This window comes from Bos grunniens, chromosome 24 (assembly GCF_055505025.1).
Source record: "Bos grunniens cultivar Pamir isolate PY7600 chromosome 24, Bosgru_T2T1.0, whole genome shotgun sequence".
Lineage (NCBI taxonomy): Eukaryota > Metazoa > Chordata > Mammalia > Artiodactyla > Bovidae > Bos > Bos grunniens.
The window spans coordinates 25,173,390-25,190,643 of record NC_141188.1 but is presented as its reverse complement, the minus strand read 5'-3'; the positions used below and the strand labels follow the sequence as shown (position 1 = coordinate 25,190,643).

Sequence of the window (17,254 nt, the reverse complement as noted above, 5' to 3'; positions counted from 1 at the left end):
ATTTTTTTTAATTGTATAATGTTGCCTACCTGTAAGTCATTGACAAGACAGTGGTCTCAGCCTGGTGAAAATTTAATCCGCTGAGTTACCTTTTGAATCTGGTAACTGAGATAGCATCTGCAGAGAGCAATCAATGTCCTCCCAAGACTAACTTTTCCTACAAAATTGGTATTACCTGAAACTCATTACTATAACCTGTGAGTCACATTGGCTTCTAGATGTTTAAAATGCATCTCTTGCGAGTTTTACCCACGAACATCACAATTTAGTGGTATGGAGGACTCCTAGGCTCAGTTTTTCATCTCTGTTTTAGAGGCTTTATCTGCCTGTTCTGAAGAAGGAGCCCGAGCTAATGTACCTGCAGTGTTTGCAATTATTGTTCCCCACAAAGTGGAGGTAACTTTGGGGAGGAAAGTTGCTGACAGAGCCTAACAACTCTCTTAGGGGGTCCCTTGCTTCTAAGCCAGACGTCAGTATAAGGGGCTCAGGAACAAAACGGGGACGCCTGGAAATTAATATTCTCCTGACTGCCTGTCCGAAACATTTGGGCTATAGCCAGAAGAAAAGAAGGGGTACAAACCTAAAGATCTGAACTCCTGTTGAACGTGGGCTGAGCCAGCGCAGTCTACCAGTGCAAGCGCTCGAAGCTTCTCCTATAAGCAGACACTTGAAATGTGTTCATCATGATCTTCTTCTCCACAGGAGTGAGCAGGCCACTATCAGCTCTTATGTACCTTGAGATATAAAACTCCTGTACCATGGCCATGAGCAGCATTTTAATTACACTTAACCATTGTAACAGCATTTTTTTTTTCATATTTTTTCAAGATGCTCATCTTCCCAGAATGGTACATTAAAGGGCTTTAAGTATATGTTAGCAAACAAAACACAAACAACTTCTTTAAAGAGTAAGAAAATTGAAATCGAAAACATAGCTTGTTCCTCTGTAAGTCATTGACCCCTTCATCGTCCCCGTCCTCCGTTATTGTGTCCTGTGAAGAAAAAAAATGTCATTATAAGTACAGATGAACCTGTGTAGGACTGTTTAAAGTTACCTGCAAGGAATTCAGAAGTTAAATAGGAAAAGGAATAGGCCAAGAAAGAGACCATGGTTCTGTTTTAAGTTCTACTTTATAAAATCAACTCTGTGCAGAGGGCTTCACACTGTGCATTTTATGTCCCGTTTCTTTCTGTCTTTTTGAATTCTCGCTCCTGTCAGGTGTGATGGTTCCTTACAACTGCTGTGTCTGTAACCACTCTTCCCTTCTTTTCTAGTCTGCTTATTAGGATCATCTCTAAAGTAAAAGTAGTTCTCAGATTTTTGAGTTTCAGCTTTCCTGTTGTATATTGCTTTAGGGAATAGATTCTGACATTTATTTTTATTTTGTTACCTTTCAAATTCTTAAATAGTTCTCAAGTATTTATGGCAGCAGAGTAAATGAAGTGTAACTGTATCTGTTTTTCTTAAGTAAAGTTACATTTAAAAATTCCATCATCATAAGGTCAAGCATAGCTGTTTCATTTCTAGGTATTTATTAATGATGTGCTTTTCAAGATGTGCAGGCTTTCAGATATGCCTGATTAACTGCAGGGGAGTGACTGTGAAGGTTACTGATGCGCCCATAACCCCCCGGGGGTCTCCATGAATGAGAGGTCATGTTAGCAGCCCTCCCCCAGTCCACCGCTGTGCCTGGCATTTCTGGAAGAGAGAGGATTGGCCCTTTATCCATCATCATTCCAATGCCATTTGTTTTAAAATAACGCCATTTCTTTCCAGAGCTGGGTTGTTGGGGTGTGGGGGGAAGGTTCTTCGTCCTGTGTGTCAGGCAGGTTTCCTATAACACTGGACCTCACTGGACTCTAAATTTGTCCTTGTTTGTCTTCCCGCTGGTCTGTGAACTCCTTATGGGGAGGGTACCCCCACACTCCTGGCACTCAGAAGATACTCAGTAAATATTTGTTGAGCAAACATTCTTCCTCAGGATGTTAACTTGCTGGTCCTCAGTGATGCCTTTGGCTTGCATTTAAAGTTAGAAGCTTCTTTTTGGCTTTACAGGTTGTGTTTTTTAATCCTATTTTTAATTGTTTTAATCAAAAAGAATCTACCAGTTTTGAGGGAATTCCTTTAAATAGATGCATGCCGATCGCCTCTGACAAATGAGTGGTGAACACGTGAGCTTACTGTGCCGTTGCCTGTTCTCAAACACTGTAGGTGCCTCTGGTTGACACTTAAGACTTAAAATAAAAAATATACCAATAATTTTGGCAAAGCTGATATGTTTGTGTTCAATAGATGTGATATTGTTCATTTATTTATTTTTGACATTTTATGGTACCTTTTTTTCTTTCCCAGGGACACTTCAAATTGCATAATTTTCATACAGACAGGATAAAAAGAGAACAGTTCTTTTATATCATGTTCTGTGTATCTTCTTCAAGTTATTGATGAAATGTGTAGTATTTGGTTGCACTCTATTTGGGAAAGCTAGACTGAAATAAGAACTCCCCATGTGGTTTTTAAAAAGGTATATAAATATAGTAAATTGTCAGAAGAACCTAAAGTTTTTGTTAGAGAAAATTAATATGATCATGGCAAGATTTCCCAGAATTTTTTTTAAAGAAAATATATTTGGTAAGTTTTAATTCCCTTCTGTATAATAACAGAAGATCTTTATCAATATAATTTTATTCTGGTCCATCTATATTGTACTTGCTTTACTGATTGAGTTATTTCCAGGCTTCTGTTACTTTGTGCTAATGAGTTGTCAACAGTTGATAAGACAAAGCTGTTTGGAATGCTTTTCAGATGATCAGAATCTTATAATCAATCAAAGAGCCATGTTGCTTGCACAGAGAGGATAGAAATGTGCATATTCCAGACTGCAGCTTTTATGGATGGATATTTGATATTCCTGTTTGGACTGCTTGGCTAAACATTCCCACTTCCTGAGGGAGAGAGGGTGCTACTGTGGACTCTAGTCTTGTCTGCAATAATTAAACATATGTTCATAGAAAAAGAGAAAGCAACTGCGGTGACTGAGTTGGTTTGGATGACTTTGGGGGTTGCCTTGCCCTAATTCTGATTTTCTGCTTTTGGCTTGCTTATTCAGAAGTTATAATTCCTTTACAAAGGGGACTGAGGGAGTTTTGATGCCCAAGGATATGTTCTTCTCTGCTCATGTAATTTTTAAAGCAATGCTTCCAGAGAAACATATGCTGTTTTAGTGACACATCCAGGAGCGGTAGGTCAAGGAATGAGGTCTCTAGCATTTACCTAATGAGAGGGGGGGCCCCCATTTGTCAGTGGGGATAACTGGTTATGTGCCTGGCATTATTGTTACAAGATAACAGTCATTAATGTAGCATAAACTGTGATACAGTTGGCATATTATTTGATAGTAGGTAAATAGTTTTCTAACGGAGGTGAGGTAGTCTTAAAATAATGGTCAAAAAATCACAGCACGATTAAAAAACCCTCTGTTGGGTTAGGAGCAGGGCAATATTTATAAGGTACATTTATTTTTTTAAAAGTATTTATTTATTTATTTTTGGCTACACTGGGTCTTCATTGCTGCCCATGGGCTTCCTCTGGTTGTGGAGAGCAGGGGGCTCCTCTCTTGTTGCACTGTGTGGGCTTCTCATTGGGGTGGCTTTTCTTGTTGCAGAGCACAGGGGCTTCAATAGTTGTGGTGCATGGGCTCAGTAGTCACAGCTCCCAGGCTCTAGAGTGCAGGCTCAGTGGTTGTGACATGGGCTTAGTGGCTCTATGGCATGTGGGATCTCTTGGAGCAGGGATCAAACCCATGTCCCCTGCACTGGCAGGCGGATTCTCAACCATTGGACCACCAGGGAAGCCCTGTAAGATACACTTTTACAATACTATAGATACCTTACTTCCAAAAAAAAAAAATCTACGTTCTATTTCATCAACCATTTACAGGGCAGCAACCTATAATTACATATCACAATAGAGACATTTGAAAAAGTTTATAAACAATCTTTCTTGTGCTTGGTATTATTCAGGACATTGACATATTTTTGATTTTGTAATGTGGAGCATGCAGTTGACAACCCAAGATTTTGTAATTATCCTGCTATCAATGAGCGCTTTTTATCCCCCCAGGGAATTCTTAGAATTAAATTTGTTGTTCGCTCCTGTCTTAAGGTCTTCCATGTTTTCTGTTTTGCAGTCTTTGTCATGATATTCTGAAATAAGTGTCTTCACTTTGTACTGTGGTTTATTAAAGATATTGCATTTTTCCAGGGGGATAAAATGTCAAAAAAATTCCATTACCATGTACAGTGAAAAACAATAAAATTCCTTGGCATTTCTCTTGGTGAGATTTACGTTTCTAATTAGTGCTACAGGAGATGCTTCTTTCTCACTGCTGAAATGTTTTGTCTAAAGATAAGAAAGAAACACAAATAATTTCAACTGCAAAATCAATTCTTATTTCCAGACTCCGTGTTGGCATCGCCCCTTTCGTACTGACATGGTGGTCTAGTTTGTGTCAGGGCCTTTTAGAATTACAGTGTTAACACAGTGTCACCCTGCCATGTGCTAACATCTAATTCTCTCATTGTGTAAATGGTGTGCACAGTCAGCTACTTAGAAAGGAGTGAAGGAGACAGTGATGTTATTAATCAGAATCACAGAAAAATCATTCATAAATCATGTATTTATGTGGGTGTCTAGGTGTGTGTTCATGAGAGCATGTAAGCAAGCCTTTAGAATGGTTTCTGTCTTAGTTGACATAAAATTTTACTTGTCCTTGGATTACAAATCTCAGTCGTGATCATTCCTAATTCTCTTCTCCCATTCCCCTCATGGCCAGTTGGTTCTTGGGTGGTGGTAGTTCTGTGTTCTAACTACACCTTTCTTTCTCTGTATTCCTAGTCTTTGCCATTCATTCTTTGCACTTAAAAATTTTCAACTCGATTAATACAGTATCTTCTTAATTCATCTCTTTAAACCTGGTCTCCCCCTTTTTAAATCTATTTTTTTTTCTTAACAACTACCCCATTTATAGTAGCATTTATTAACTGATAATCCAAAATAATGCAGAGAATATAACGTACCTAATAAACTATGAGTCAAAAGCTGTTGTTGGTTGTATGTTTGGATATAATTAGATGAGATCAGGTGTGGTACTTCTTTCTAGTCACATGGTATCTGAAGAAACACATGCTATTCTGATAATGTAGGGTTTATGATATGAATGATGAATGCATACATTATACCTTACATTTAGATATAAGATTTGGAATTTCTAATTTGATCATTTTTACAAACATTTGGTTCTTCCCAAAATACATCACTTAAAATGTTGTTTGTTAGAATTGTGTGCTTTGTGCATAATTAATTAGTTTTAAATTAAATGGTATAAAACTGATTATACAAGTATTCATAATTTATACATGGGTATCACTCATTGTTTAAAAGCAACTAATCTCTCATAATTAAACTTTTCTTAAAGTTTTTTTTATGATGACACAGTGATTGGAATAATTCTTCAAGGGGATAATATGATTATATATTACTGTGGAAGCATTTCCTGAATTAGGTAAATAATTGTGTGAAACATTACCCTACAGGGTCAGATTTCAACTCTTCAGCCCAGCCCTAATCAACCTGGACTTTGGCAGCTTTAAAGCCTTTGCAGTCACGCTTTTGATGTTGCAGCCACAGTTGACTACAGCTGACCCTTGCACAGCTTGGGTTTTTGAAATTTGTGGATTGACTTATACACAAATATTTTTCAATAGTAAATCCTACAGTTCTACACAGTCTGTCGTTGGTTGAATCTGCAGATATGGAAGAACTGCAGATACAAAGGGCTGCCAGTAAATTATATGCAGATTAATTTCCATGTTGCTCAAGGGTCAACTGTACTTGCCTTTGCTGTGAAATTTCTCCCAGAACCTATTTGTAATTTGGAAAGCAGAAGTAGAGCCTGAGAGACCGTAGTAAGCAATGTTGTGTGTGTGTGTGTCGCACACTTCTGGTAGTTTTCACATTGTTCCATAAGATTGGGTTGCAGAATGGAAAGGAAGCAGTATTCAGGCAGAAAGCCTCAAACCGATGGAATAAATTTGCGTCTGTACCCCTCCTGGTTCCCAGACTGAGGTCATGATAACAGTGATTGGTTACTGTGCCCTGGCTGCCATAACAAATCATTACACACTGGGCTGCTTAAACAACAGAACTCTTTTTTTTTCTTTCTCATAGTTCTGGAGGCTAGAAGTCCTAGATGCAGGTCCATCAGGATAGGTTTCTAGTGAGGGCTCTCTTCCTGGCTTGCAGACAGCCAACTTCTCACTGTATCCTCACATGGCCTTTTCTGGATGTGTGTGTGCAGAGAGAGTGAGAGAAAGTTCTTCAGTGTCTCTTCTTCTAAGGACATGCCCATCAGATCAAGGCTCCATCTATATGACCTCTTTCAACCTTAATTCCTTCCTGAGAGATACCATCCCTCATAGCCACACTGGAGAGGAGAGCTTCAGCACAGGAATTGTGGATGGGTGCACACACAGTCAGTCTGCAGTAGTGTTTCAGAATGTGGGCCTTTACATTTCTAGAATTCATGGCATACATAGAATTTTTCTAGAATTTTGACTATCTGATTCAATTTGGAAGTTATTCATAACAGTATGCTTAACACTGTACTGTGCTTCTGTCATTACATACTCCTAATATGTGTTTTCATATGTTATTCCTAACATATAAACTGATAGAATACTTGGCTTAAGTTGCATCTTCAAATATAATGTATATAGTCACATAACATAAATTGATTTGGATTTTATTTGAAGCCTTTGGTAAAAATAGCTGTGGTGACTGCACATAACCCTCAAGGCATCAATATGAAGGTATGCAATTACGGTTATGACATGGCCATTTCTTAATACAACATTTTATTCTGTCAAGCTTTCTTTCTCCATTCTTCCAAATAATTGAACAAAAGAGGTAATTTAGGTGATTTCAGCTTTACCAAGATCTTGGTATAATTTATTCCAGAAATACTGAGCACTCTATAAACATTTCAGTCCAGGAGTAGGAGCAGAAATGGATATAAAATTATATTGTATTTGAGTCTTTCTAAGTATCCTATGCAGGTGAAAATCTTTCGGGAGAAATACACGTTTAACTGGGGTATTGTATTTAATTTTTTTCTAGGTGGTGTTTTTCTCCTTATCTCCTCATTTCATTGCTTGTGCTCTTAATTGCCACATGCTTAAATGATTTTAGTTTTGCTTCCATGTTTTGAACTTGACAACATAATTCAAATGCAAAACAGTTGATATGCTGACATGGGGACTTCTTTTTATAGTTGATTTGTTTTCAGAGGAATAAAAATCATGACATTTTGTTAAGACAGGTTTTCTAAAAGCTACAGTGCATAATTCCTTAGACGAAGTCCTAGTTCATTCAGGACAATTAAGGACTATTTATCCTACCTCCTGAATGTCTTATACAGAATCACATTGATAATTTTCTGAAATTCAGATGATTTCTATTAACATTTTTTTAAAAGTTAGTTAAGTCCTGCTTTAGGTGCTGTGCAACGCTTGTATTTGGGCTCTGTTCTCTCTTCAGTTTGTTGGTGACTGTCTTCTGGCCAGGTTCAGGGGACTCACGTGTGTGAGTAGACCTCTCCCAAGTGTTTATTAGTCAAATAAGAGAACATCAGAGAAAAGAAAACAAGTGTGGACATCGAGAAGTTAATCAAATACCTATGAAGCATGTCCTTCTTTGCTATGTAAAATCCAGGGGTTTTGTGGAACCTTTAAGACATATTCTCATTCCAATAACATTTATTAGGCATATGCTATGTTCTTGAGATCATGAAAGCTGCTGAATTAATAGATGAGTAAAATGAAGTTCCTTCTTTTGAAGATTTAACAACGTGATTCCAAACATTCTTCTCTGAATCATTCAATTATATCTTTTAACCTCTCCTCTGTGGAGGATGTCTTCAGCCTAGAACATAATGGGTTTTTATTTTTTATTAAAAAAATTAAATTTAGGAATTTCTAAATTCTTTATAAAATACATGATATTCCAGCCTATCAAGAAGTATTGTCTTTCCATCACAAATATAAGCTCATCAAAGATAGGAACATGCATCTACGTATCCATTAATTTATTTTACCTGGAGCTGAGATACCATGCTTAATGCAGCATGTCAAGCAGATTAATGAGTAGGGGCTTGATGAGTAAAAGAATACCTAATTGTTTTTTTTTAGTCATTTACTTTTATTAGGCCCAAGAATAAGGACTTGACATGAATTATCTTTTTAAACAGATGGGTGATAGATACTATACTTCCCATTTTACAGATAGGGAAGCTAAGGCAGATGAGGTTAAGTAACTTGAGATAGTTCATTTAGCTAACAGGTGACAAGTCTGGAGTTTGATGTCTGATTCAAATTGTACTTAATCTCTTAAAATATTTGTTTCCAGAACCTAAAAACACTTTGTTTTTAAAGTATTGTTTGTATGAGTGTATCAAGTAAATACTCCCCCCACCCCAGCTCCCACTCCCTTGGCACTCCCTCCCACTCTCTGGCTAACTGTTGCTGGTCTATATATGTGTATAAAATTCACTGAGATTTAAGTCAAGCCTGTAGATAGTGTGTTGAGACTCTCAATTCAGAGCCTATTTGTAAACACAGTTGAAAGATTTTTAAAAATTCCATTTCCATAACCCAGATTTGGAAGCTTCAAAGCCTTTCCCAAACCTGACCTGTTATGCTTGTCCAACATGAAGGGGGAGGGTGGGTGATCTTTAGTGAAGACTGGGGCTTGTGGGTAGCAGCCAGATGTATTTGCATTGTAGCTCTTTACTGTTTCATCTAGAAGGTGATGTCACATGGGGGGTACATGCTTTGGATAATGGAAAAACCATGGCCTCCACAGGACTCTTACTGTTGTGCTGTTGAAGTTGGACTTATAGATTGTTTCTGGGGGGAATTGTTTCGCTGTGGCCGAAGCATATTGCTAATAAAAGACAGTTTTAGAAAGTGGCAGTCACTATTTTTATGAAATAACTGAAGGAAAATAGATGAGACTGACTAAACCATGGGGATGGAGGAGGCTGTTATTAACATTATTCTTTTTTAAGATATGCATCTAGGGAAAGAAAAGAAGGTACAAATGAATAGATGAGTATGGTCGGGACTAGCATTACTGCATTCTTTAGAACATTTTCTCAGTCAGATAAACTTTACTGTTATTGGGAATCTATGTCATGACCACTTATCCATCCTCTCTCATTGCTTCCATCCATTGTATTTCCACTGGGAGGTATAAAAACACCACTCATTCCTTTTTACTTTTATTGCTCATTTTTACAAAAGACAAATGTAAAATTTCCGTCTAGAGCACTTTCTCCATCAGATCACTGCAGATAGCCCAAATTGATAATTTCATTCCTCTCTAACCAGTCTGTGTGAAATACAATTTGTGCAATGATAATTTTTCAATTTGTTGCTTAATTTGCGTTTGTTGAAGGTGACCTACTGATTGCTAGATATAGAAAAATACCACGCATGAAGATTTGTTGGAATACATTGTGGCTAGTGCGATAGTCAATGGCTCAAATCCTGAATTCTGAAGTTTTAGGATTATCAGAGATCACTTTGGAATCACCCTGCATCTTCATGCCAAGAAGGAAAGTGCTGAATCAGGTACACAGAAAACACCATTTGACAGGCCAGAATTCTACCCCTGAACCACCAACGCTAGAAAGTACTATTTGGAATTACTTAGAATAGTTTTTATTGCCCATTTCTTTTACTTGTCCTTAAAATTGAAAGTATGAACTTGGTTTTTAAAATTAGGATCTATTTTATTGTTTTTAAGCACCATCCTTTTGAGTCAAGCCACTGAAAACTTTTGGTTTTCAAAATTTTATAAATTATTTTGTTGGGTACAGTGGCACGTTCTTTTTTATCTTTATTTTTTATTAATGTATTTATTTTTAATTGAAAAATAACTGCTTTACAAAATTGTGTTGGCTTCTTCCATGCATCAACGTGAATCAGCCATAGGTATACATATGTCCCCTCCCTCTTAAACCTCCCGCCTCCACTTCCCTCCCCATCCCACCCGTCTAGGTTGTCACAGATCACTCCGTTTGAGCCTATGTGCATCATACAGCAAATTCTCACTGGCTATCTATTTTACCTATGGTAATGTGAATGTTTCCTTGCTGTGGAATGTCTCAATGTGTCCCTCGCTCTCCTTCATTCTTACCTCCTTTTTTTCCTTTGAGAGGGATGACATATTGTGAAATAATGTCTGCAGAATTTTGAGTAGGAGCATCTGATTATCTAAATTTTAAACCTAGTCTTTTCCTTACCCAATTTTCTACCACCTGGTGACCCAGGGCACTTCCAGCCTTTTTTAGAAGTGCTTCTTGTGGTAAGAGAGTAACAGAATTCCTAATTCCTAGACTCTGAGGAGTTAAAGGTACACGCTCAGTCGTGTCTGACTCTTTGCAACCCCGTGGACTATAACCTGCTGGGCTTTGCTGTCTGTGGAATTTTCCAGGCAAGAATACTGGAGTGGGTAGCCATTAGACCCCTTGGTAAAATCAGGACTAGTTTACACAAAGGGCCATTTGCTGTGGTCATTACTCTCCCAGCTTTTAGCCATGCTTTTGAGAATTTATTTGAAAGCAAGCCTCCTTAAAAGAAGGGCATTCAGAGCAGCATTACGATGCAATCTAAGATGTGAATGAAGTTTAACTCAGAACAATAACATTTTGTTCCTGTTAAGGACTTTGTAGATCATATCATCTTAAGCTTTTATTTTACAAATCAATAAACTAAGGCTTAGAGAAGATGAATTGTCCACTGTAATAGAACTAGTAAATATGTGACTCATCTTAAAACTTAGAAGAGGACGATCATTTCAGAATTTGAGAAGAATGTGCAAAAAGCCCAGTAAAGGACAGACTACAAAAAAAAAAAAAAAAAAGAAGAATATAAATCTTCTGTTCCAAGGTACTATTAGAAAGGACATGTCTTTCAATCGATTTTCCTGAAGTGATGTGTTTTCATTGATCCAGTCTCCCTCTATTACCTGGTTTTATTTGCCTCCAATAGTACATATTTTGGCAGGAGATTGGGGTGCAAGAGAGAATGTTCTGTAATTTATACTTCAGGTGGTTATCTGGTGTTCTTGATTCTGGACTCATTGGCTTTTAGTTACCACCAAGACTTTACCCAAAGGAGGAGTCTGAGAAGAACAAGGGAAAGGGTTGTGACTGCCTTCCACTCCTGCCTTTGTGGGTTGACATAGAGAGCCAGTGAGCTCAGTAAGACACGGTGCCATGGATCATTTTATTGAACATGCTTACTCCTGTTATTCTTTAGAATGTCTGTAATATAAGTAATTTGTGAAGCAAGGGTGAATAGATTTGCCTGCAGACAATTTGATGCACACAGGGCATCCAGCCTCTATTTTCTCTTTTCCTTTTAGACTCTTGCAGGCTGCTCTGTTTCTTCATTCACATCATGGTAATATATTTAATTTATGTTTACTTATTAAATTTTCCTCTCTTCTCTATAAAAAATGAATAGAAATATTTAAAGATAATCAAAATAAAATTGAGTGGCCTGAGAAGTCCAGTGGGCAAATGGAACATTGTCAACTAATGTGAACTTACAGTAAAAATCTAGTTTTCATTTATTGATTCTTTTTTTGAGCATTAATAACTCATTTGACTTTTCTTTATTAATGGATCTTTAGTATATCAATATAGTATGAAATATATGTAATGATTATTTCATGGATTAAATGAAGTTAAACCCAGTAAAATTTGAATCTGTCAAAGATTTTTTTGTAATGAATGCCTGATCTGTTGTTTGATTCTTCACTTGTAATAGTATTGATCTCTGACTTTTCCACTGTTTGCTGCTGCTGCTGCTAAGTCGCTTCAGTCGTGTCCGACTCTGTGCGACCCCATAGACGACAGGCCATCAGGCTCCACCGTCCCTGGGATTCTCCAGGCAAGAACACTGGAGTGGGTTGCCATTTCCTTCTCCAATGCATCCACTGTTTAGGGGTTATCATATAGATTCAAATTTTAAAATAGATTTGAAAGCCTATTATGACAACTGCATATTGATGATTATAATAAATCCTTTGTGAGTAAAAATTTTCAGATTGTTTTTCTCAGGTTTTGAAAGTACTTTTAATTTGTATTTATTTATGCTTCCCTGATAGCTCAGTTGATAAAGAGTCTGCCTGCAGTGTGAAACCTGGGTTTGATCCCTGGGTTGGGAAGATCCCCTGGAGAAGGGGATGGCTACCCACTCCAGTTGGAGAAGGCAATGGCACCCCACTCCAGTACTCTTGCCTGGAAAATCCCATGGATGGAGGAGCCTGGTGGGCTGCAGTTCATGGGATCGCTAAGAGTCGGACACAACCGAGTGACTTCACTTTAACTTTTCACTTTCATGCATTGGAGAAGGAAATGGCAACCCACTCCAGTGTTCTTGCCTGAAGAATCCCAGGGACGGGGGAGCCTGGTGGGCTGCCGTCTGTGGGGTCGCACAGAGTCAGACACGACTGAAGTGACTTAGCAGTAGCAGTAGCACCCACTCCAGTATTCTGGTTTGGATAATTCCAATGGATTGTATAGTCCATGGGGTCACGAAGAGTCAGACACGACTGAGTGACTTTCACTTTCATAGCATAGATATTTATACAAGCTAGTATATAGGTTTGCATGGGTGTCATGGAATCCCCAAATATGTGGTTAATCAAATAAAACTTCATTTCTCACATTACAGTCTGAAGGTGGGCAGTCCCAGGAATGATGGGATAGCTTTGTTATATCAGGATATGCAAGGAGCCAGGGTCCTTTTGTCTTATTGCTCTTTTGTCCCTAGGATTGAGTCCCCATCACCGTGGTCTAACATGACTTGCCACCAAATCCATGTTCCAAGCAGCAGGTAGAAGAAGAGGTAGACACAGTCCCTCTGTAGATACATTTTAAGCATTGAGTGCATCCATTTTCCTCATGTCCCATTGACCAGATATATATTTACAGTTAGCAGAATGGGAAACAGGAGCATGTACTCTGTTGCAGGAAGCATGTTCCCAGCTAAAATGTGGGAGTCTTAGCTGTCGGGAAAGGTAATTTGGAGGGAACAACTATCAGCCTTTGTTGTATCTATTTTTAATCAAATCTCCTGCTTAGACTTGGTTTAGTTAAGTACATGTTGTAACTTGTGACATTTGAAAAAATTACCTATATATTTGACTTTATGCAGATATTAACATATATTTTCAATTCTGACTCTAGACAGCCTGTTGTGAACTTCACTCTTGTCCTCTGCCCCCTGCCTCCAGAGCCCAAATCACATGTCATATACCACCTCCTCAGTGAAGAGTTCTTTAGCTTTAATTCATCATTTTATCCTTGTTGTTTATTTATAACATTAATACATCTATGCCTTTGTCGTAGTAGCTAATAAACTCTCAAATTTTCTCTTGTTATAACAGGACTGCAGTTTCCTTAATGGTAGAATTTATGTCCCATTGATCCTTCTCTTCCCTATCAGTTCAGTTCAGTTCAGTCGCTCAGTCATGTCCGACTCTTTGCGACCCCATGAATCGCAGCACACCAGGCCTCCCTGTCCATCACCAACTCCTGGAGTTCACTCAGACTCACGTCCATCGAGTCAGTGATGCCATCCAGCCATCTCATCCTCTGTCGTCCCCTTCTCCTCCTGCCCCCAATCACTCCCAGCATCAGAGTCTTTTCCAATGAGTCAACTCTTCGCATGAGGTGGCCAAAGTACTGGAGTTTCAGCTTTAGCATCATTCCTTCCAAAGAAATCCCAGGGCTGATCTCCTTCAGAATGGACTGGTTGGATCTCCTTGCAGTCCAAGGGACTCTCAAGAGTCTTCTCCAACACCACAGTTCAAAAGGATCAATTCTTCAGCGCTCAGCTTTCTTCACAGTCCAACTCTCACATCCATACATGACCACTGTGCCCTTCATATAATAGACTCATGGTATTTTCTGAATGGAAATTTGAATTGTAGCTCTATTTCCATTTCCAACGAAATGTGTTATCCTGGATAAGTCACTCAGTCTTTTTTGTTTTCTTTTTTTGTCTTTTCTCTCCAGTGAAATAGGCAAACTTATGGATCTTTATGTGTATTGTAGGGCTGAAATAAGGATAAAATAATTTTTTAAATGTACCGTCAATCATATGTTTGATTTGTGAGATTTCATACCCTAGTGCATTAGTAGCACTTTGAAAAAATTAATCAAGATGGAATGGGTTATCAAGTAAATTTGTATTTGACCATATTTCACAGTAATATTTTGGCACACCAGTGTTAAAAGATTTATATTTCACTAAGAAGTATATAATATTATTGAATGGGCTTCCAAGGTGGCTCTAGTGCTACAGAATGTAACAGTATTATTAAATAATACTGCCTGCATGCAGTATTATTTAATACATAAGTTTTAATCTAAAAGTTCATGAGAAGTTAGCAAAGCGATTCTAATCAGTTTGTGTTCTTAAACTCAGATTCAGTGATTAGATTTAAAACCAGTTACCTGATGAAGCAAAGCCCGAATTGTTTTTAGTATGATGCCTGCCAGTGACTAATTTTGGGATTCCAGGATCAAGGATTTTCCCAGTTTACAACACACCAGTGGGTAGATTGTTTTTCATTAAGTGAAATGCTTTGAGGACAATCTTATTTGTAACTAAAGAGGTGTATTTCTGTATCTTGCTCTCAAATTGGACCACCTGGGCCACTTCAATGTTTTGAATGTACAATATAGATGTAGTATTTCTTCTGCTTTTCCACTCTCCAAATTTATATGTTAACATGTCATATCCTGACAGTACCTCCTGCTAATTATCTAATTGGTATGTTTTGGGGAAAAAAAAGATGTGTCTCAGAGTCCTGTATATTTGTACTATCATCCTAATTTTGTTTGGAATTTAAGATGTTTCACATATGCAAAATGAAATTTTGGAGAAGAGACTTTAGTAAACATAACCACTCTGCTATCTCTGAGGAGGTCTGCATTTAAGTATGTGGGAATTATTAATTCCTAGGAAAAATCTACATCATTATTTGTATGCTTCTGTCATTAAGGATCTTATAGCTTGGCTTGGTTAGTGTTTACTGAACGTTCCTATTTCACTAGGAGTTTTTTCACTATACTGAAGTATTTCTACTGTCCGTAAACTAAATACTATAGGATAGAATATATTTTACTTTTGAGTGGTGATCTTTTTTCCAATATTCTTGTAAATTACATATATGCTAACACCTTAGCTTCTGTTTGTTATTATCATCACTGCCACCCTCATAGCTATTCATCTTTTAAGATGTGGATCACCTCCTCTGGAAACTTTCCGCTCGATTTCCAGGCAGAAATATGGTCCCTTCTTTTATATTACAAGAGAGGTTTTTAAATGTAACTTTATCACAGTTCTTTTAGTTTATATGTCTTTCTCTCAACTAAGCTATGTCTTGAATTCCAAGACAGCTAGTGACATATCTTACTCATATGTTTGCATATCCTGTACAGTCCTTAGATCATGACAGACATCTCAATGGATATTTATTTTCTTGAACGTATATTGCTTATAGACATTGTTATCTTACATCTGTAAATGGGATGGTTTGAGAAGACTCTTATACTTACTGTACTTGCAGACCCACAGATTATGCATAAGAGGGGCAATATATCATATACAAGGACTTAAAATTTTAGGAGGAAAAGCATTATATTTTGCTAAGCACCAAGAGGCAGAGAAGGCAATGGCATCCCACTCCAGTACTTTTGCCTGGAAAATCCCATGGATGGAGGAGCCTGGTGGGCTGCAGTCCATGGGGTTGCTATGAGTCGGACACGACTGAGCGACTTCACTTTCACTTTTCACTTTCCTGCATTGGAGAAGGAAATGGCAACCCACTCCAGTGTTCTTGCCTGGAGAATCCCAGGGACGAGGGAGCCTGTTGGGCTGCCGTCTATGGGGTCGCACAGAGTCAGACACGACTGAAGCAACTTAGCAGCAGCAGCAGCAGCAGCAGCAAGCACCAAGAGGACTGTATGTCTGAGCTAAGCAACCAAGGGATCTGTTGCTTTCAGTGTACTATTTTCTGAGTCCTTCGTGTAGGTGATCCATTCCACATTTTCTTTATGCGAGACATGTCATATTTTATGAGATACAGTGAAGTTAGTGGACAGTGTCCAGAAAAACATAATGAGTGTCATGTTTGGTATAAATCTCAGGTCCAAGCCTGTCTACGACGTTTCTGGGTATTTCACATCAATGGAATAATTGACTTGAGAACCAAAGTATATACTGAGTGGGTAGAGGAAATAGTACACCAGATGGATATCACCACATTTTTTTAATTTTAGTAACTGGCAAGGATGGGATGTGTCTGGACAGTATGAAATGGAGATTAGAAAACAGAATTTTATTAATTTCAAATGGAATTATATATAATGAGCATCTTACAGGTAGCCATTTGTTTGATTCAAATCATTTAGGCTAAGCACATAGAAAATAACACTGCGGTGATTTAACCCATTTTTAAATTTTATTTTAGACACACTCTGGAGATAGAGAAACTTAGTAAAATATTGTACTGGCATTGAAAGTTTTAGTTTTAAGTATTGGTTTAGGAGAGAAAGGGGCAAGTGAAAAGGAAATAGTCTTAAATCTTGTAATAGAAGTCTCAAGAAGATAAAAATAGTAGATTATCTGTTTAAACTTTGAAAACTTTATATAATGTCAGTTTCTACAAAAGCCTATTTATTCATTAAGAAGTGAGAAGGAAAATTGGTATTTTTAAAGTTAGTTTGTTCTTGTTCTTTAACATATAATACCTCTTGGGGCTCACTGATCATTTCTTTTAATAATTGCTACCATTAAAGTTGTTGTTCATTCAAAGGCTGCTGGCTGTGTCTACATAGTGAGCAAATATAGCCAGTATAGACCTCCTGCATCAGTAGAGTCTGGTAATGCAGTCAAGGCAGTGGTAGGTAGGATTACAAAAGTGGTGGGTGACCACACAGTGGGATTCAGGAGGAAGAAGCTACCTTGGTAATACCAAACAAAGCCTCAGTGGTTCATACGGCATTGCTTTCCCACCTCCTGAAAAAGTCAAGATATCTCGTTGTTGTTTTGTTTTGTAAATACTGGAAGAGCTTGATCCTATATACCAAGTTTAGAAGACTAGCCTTGGAAA

At 37.8% G+C, this 17,254-nt stretch overlaps 1 protein-coding gene across 4 annotated transcripts in view; it reads left to right on the top strand.

The window, feature by feature from the left end:
* Positions 1-17,254, top strand: part of ASXL3 (ASXL transcriptional regulator 3) — a 196,997-nt gene that overhangs the window by 34,833 nt on the left and 144,910 nt on the right. The gene's annotated exons all lie outside the window — the stretch shown is intronic.